The sequence below is a fragment of the Callospermophilus lateralis genome, chromosome X (genome assembly GCF_048772815.1).
Source record: "Callospermophilus lateralis isolate mCalLat2 chromosome X, mCalLat2.hap1, whole genome shotgun sequence".
NCBI classification, from domain to species: domain Eukaryota; kingdom Metazoa; phylum Chordata; class Mammalia; order Rodentia; family Sciuridae; genus Callospermophilus; species Callospermophilus lateralis.
The window spans coordinates 80,006,149-80,011,344 of record NC_135325.1 but is presented as its reverse complement, the minus strand read 5'-3'; the positions used below and the strand labels follow the sequence as shown (position 1 = coordinate 80,011,344).

The following is a 5,196-nucleotide window of genomic DNA, read 5'->3' as shown; positions in this document are numbered from 1 at the left end:
CAAATTCAATGTTGCATATTATTCCACTATAAAGGTCAATAAAACATTATTCCCTTTTCACACAGAAAATCTGATGAAAAACACACACAAAATAAATGTACACAAACCAACACTCAGGTGTATAATTTATTTGTAAAGGCATTGTATATTATGTAGTATTTCAGAAGTAGCCAACATTAGTCAAAATCATTCACTAGATATTAGTAAAATGTTATGAATTATAACAATAATTTTTATATTCTGGAAGAAGTATTTTGAGAGTTCACTTTAATATTGTTTATTTGTAGTCCTGTAACATTTATTAGCAGATATTATTAAGAAATATGCTGTATGTGAACTGACCTTGCTCATAAGAACAGAAAAAAATGTTTTAAAATAAATTAGATAAATCTGTATGTGAGCATCTACTAGTCTAGTAACTAATATTTTGCTTTTTAATGTAATATCACAGTGAGAGCCCTAAGACATCAATACCCTGGCTCAAATTCAGATATACAAGTAGGTTTAGAATATCCTGGCAAATAATAGGCAAATATTGCTTATCATTTGTGGTTCTTTGAACCCAACCTGAATGATCACAATTTATAATAGTATGCATAATTTTTACAATGTTTAAGAAGATGTGGGGGCTTAATTTATAATGTATGATATTGATTCAGAATCAATACAGCTACAAAATTGAAATTCTGATTTAAGAGACGTAAAGTGCTGACAGGTAAATAATAAATAAAGCATAGTGTCATATGTGAGTAATTTTCAGTAGAGTAACAAAGCAGTTGGTGTTTGGGTATACATAAATATATAATTATGGCCTCATACTCATATGAATGAATAGATCTTAAGAATTAATCAATTTATCATTCATATGCTATTGATGAAATATTCATTTTAAACAACAATGTTTAAAAACCTGAATGTTTCCCTTTATGGGTACAATGTAAACCTCCAATATTGACTCTGCAAAATTAATTTCCATTATTAATTGGCCAGATATTCAAGATAGGCTAATTTTCTATTTGGTTTGGAACTAGATAAGGATACTGAAAATTAAAATTTATTAAAAACATAAAAATATGATCATATACACTGATACATTTTAATATTTGAGAGACACAAATTTTCACAGGTCATTCTATTTTAAGGAATAATAGAATTTTATCATAGAACACTAAACACTTGTATTGATATTATCTGAGTAACCATAAACTAACAGCTATCGATTAGCAATGTTGCCTAAAGATGGCAATAGAAAGCAAACACTATCCTAACTGAAAGTGGTCAACACTTAGTAGATTAATTATAAACAAGTACCTCTGAAAGGAGAAAAGGGGACTACTTTTCTTAGTTCCAAGTATGCTAGGATTTTTATTTTTTGACCATCTAATTATCTCAGGATTTCCAATTTTGCCTGTTAAAATGCAGATTGCTGCATGTCATCATAGATATCCTGAAACAGATTATCTGGGATGGTCATAAAATTGTAAATGCTGATAAGTCTCAAAGGTATTATGATGATGTAACTAAAATGCTGAGTAATTTTGTGCAAAGGCAAAGGTAGCAAGAAAGCTGAAATGATCATGTAAGGTGCTGACTCAGAGACAAATTTTCTATTCAGGATTCAATTTAGATTCAATATTTTGAGATAAGATGGGATGGATAAATGTAATGCTATAGTAAGACACTTTAAAAGCTCTATATTGTCTTTGTCTTTAAAAGGCAATCCATCCTAGTTACTCACAGTTCCAGAATTTTCCTTGCATCTGTTTGGCAAGGGCTTCTCAAGAAAGGTATTTCCAGAGTGTAAAAGAATTAAATGAAATGAATTAATTCACACTGTATGATAAAACTTTTAATGATCTTGTAAACATTTTTCTTAAGGATAATTTATACAATGGAGTCTTAGTGTTAAATGATGTTTCTGAAAATATCTATTCTGTTCTCTAAAAATTAATGAAACTACATTGTAGTTAAGAATGTTCCCCTTTCCATCATATTACGAATTACTCTTATGATGTTATTTAGCTTGTCCAATTTTATTTCTCATGACCTCTACCATATCTTAAATCCTGAATTAGTATTTTTTTAAAAAACATTACATTCTTTATAAACTTATTCAAAGTTCACTTCATATTCAGAATTATTACTAATTGCTTACATAATTTCTGAATCATTCTAAGTTCTTTGCAAAAATGCTTATCTTCAGATTTGTTATTTTTCTCTTAATTTATGAATTCTTCCACATTTTTCTAAATAGTCTTAAGCACTTTTTATTTTTTGCCTCCTGTATGTGCTATAGCAGTGTAGGAAACTTAAAAACATAATTTCTTTGGATAAAATGATAAAAATGATACCTACAGAAAAAGAACAAAGTTGAAAAGAGATTGCCCAGTGAGTAAAAACATGACTAACATGATATCTCCTATTTAGCATAATAAAACCCCACAGACATTTCCCACTCTTAGTCTCTATGAAGCTTTAATTTTTAACTATTTCTCTGTAAGATTATTTAAGCTATGTAAGTACCAGAGAACAAATCTTGGTGTGAATAAAGTAAGCAGTATGCCTGAAACTGTGGAATAAGAAATCATGAATAGAAGGGACAATTTAGAAACAGAGGTAACATATAAAAGTTGTTCTGGGGCTTCTCCTTCTGATGGTGCTGTCACTCCAGCTTTCTTCAGCTCAGCCCAAAGTAGTATGCAATGTATCTATGTATAATATTGAACTGTGTGCAAGAAGTAAAAAGAGAACTAGATGAATAAAATGAGCTGGGAGGCCAAAATATTTGTATCTTATTGGTGTTGCACATGGCCAGCTCAGTCCTGAGAACTAAGAACAGGAAGTTTGCTTCCAAAACAAAGTTTTTGTTTTTGTTTTAAATGGTAGCTCCCTTATAATCGCATTCTTATGGATTAACCAAAACAATATCATATCTAGAAAAGGCATACAGTTTAGGCAATTGAAATGCCAACTACTAATCCCAAACTTTGAAGATGGCTTCTCTCCCAAAACTTCTGAACCATTCATTAAACACAGATTGCTAACTATCAACCTGCAGACAAAATTCATTCTGTAAATAGGTTCAGCTAAGTGTCTTTTAATTTTTTTTAAGCTGGCAATGGATTAGGAGATTTCACATAAGTATCTAGATTTCCTGATAATTTGAAAAAAAATAGAAAATATGCTCCCACAGGGCAACAACTTTTAAACAATTATTAAAAAGTTGTGAGCTACTTGGTTTGTTATCCACACTACTGATTTGCACCCTGCCAGCTTCACTTATTTATATAATTTGTCTGCCAATTTATATCTGCTTTCTTATCAAATGGCCAACCCCAACCAGACCCTGAACACTCCCTTCCTATACTCCATAATCACTAGTGCAGTGAGGTAACCATGGGATAGGAGAAAACAATTTCTTGAATTCATAATATGTTTTTAACCATTATGTTCTTTACAATGACAGGAATCTTCCTGATGGATACAGAGCTTTCTGTGGGATGAAAACAGTTCCTGACCACAGATTGTGTCCTTCCATTCTCCTTTTCCCATTACTGCACTAATCACCCTGGTCCTGGTCTCTCTTGCATATTGGCAAAGAAACCCTGTGGTGGGGAGATTTCCAGCAGGCTTTTTCATAGCATGACCAAATTCTCAGTGAATAGATTATATTCTCCATTTAATCCCTGATTCAGTTGAGTTTTTTGAATTTTCTACCTGGCACTTCTGGATACTGTTCCAAGAGAGAAGTTAAAAGTGTACATGAAACAAAGTAGAGTTCAGGAGTCAAACTGTCCAAAAGTCTTCACTGTGCTCTTAGATGCCCAGCTTCATTCTCCCTAATTTGATCCTGTTTTGGCATCTCTAAACCCAGACAGTGCATAGAATGTACAAAGAAGTGAGGATGTCTGCAGATCAAGTAGAGTTCCTCCTTCCCGGACACCAGAGCAGGGTCAGCTGCCAGGCAAGCAGATAAAGGGGGATGTGGTGTGCCTTCAACTGTTTCAGCCTCAACTTGTTAAATACCAACAGAAAGTCTCTGGGGTTGGGGGCAACTTGTTCTAATCTGAGTACTTGTATTTTCGAAGGACTGAGCAAACCAATCTAAAACACACGTGAATTCAAATTTGATGTTTCACTCCAGTAACAGGCTGGAACTCCATGAGGGCAAAGATAAGAGCGTTGCTTAGCACCTGGTACTGAGTTACACCAACATGGGCATTTTGATTGATGCACACTTTCACCATCTTTCCTCTGTCCATGGTAGCTCAGGAGGTGGAGACATCTTGTGGTGTTTCTGGTCTTGCACCTCCTTCTGGATGATGGGAATATTTACAACTCCTTGGTGGGCACAGGGACATGTATACACACAGTAATGGCCAAGTACTTCTTAGCCACCTGATGGTTTCAAAATAACTCTTCGACTTGATTTGCTACATCCTTCTCTCAAGCCAAAACCTTATGCCTATGGTATTCTATCCTTGGATAGAAAAATATAGCTACAATATATTCATAGATAAATAACTCAAACTGATTTTCTGATAAAAACAATTTCATTCTTGGTGTTTTCTTTTGTGATGTAGTAAAATAATATTTTTACTATAATTTCAAAAAATACTTTCCTCGACACATGGATTTTGAGCTTATATCTATAAAAGGAATTAAATAAATTTTACCCTTGTATATGATAAAAGCTTTTTTTTTAAAATAAGTCATGTTAATTGTCATTAGATTAACTTTTGTTATATTAAAATGAAAATAATGTGAAAAATTTTATTGTCAAAAAACAATGACTGGGCTGGGGTTGTGGCTCAGCAGTAGTGTGCTTGCCTAGCATGTGCAAGGCCTTGAGTTTGATCTTCAGCACCACGTAGAAATAAATAAATAAAATAAAGGCATTGATAACAACCACTAAAAAAAATGACATTTCAGATGGTAGATTTAAGATATCACAACAGCTAAAAAAGACGTACAGATACAATTAAAAATTTAAGATCAATACACAGGGATGCCAGATTTGAAAAATGAAAATATAAGATATCTAGATAACTTTTAATTTCAGAATTTTTAGTATAAATATGTTCCAGAAACGACTTATACCAGACAAAAATTTTATTGTTTATCTGAAATTCAAATTAACTAGACATCCAATATTTTGTTTGGCTATCTTACATTGTTATATCAAAGATATTTTAT

At 32.4% G+C, this 5,196-nt stretch overlaps 1 pseudogene; it reads right to left on the bottom strand.

The window, feature by feature from the left end:
- Positions 1-3,805: 3,805 nt before the first annotated feature.
- On the bottom strand, positions 3,806-4,557 carry LOC143638612 (pseudouridylate synthase RPUSD4, mitochondrial pseudogene; annotated as a pseudogene).
- Between the last annotated feature and the right edge of the window lie 639 nt (positions 4,558-5,196).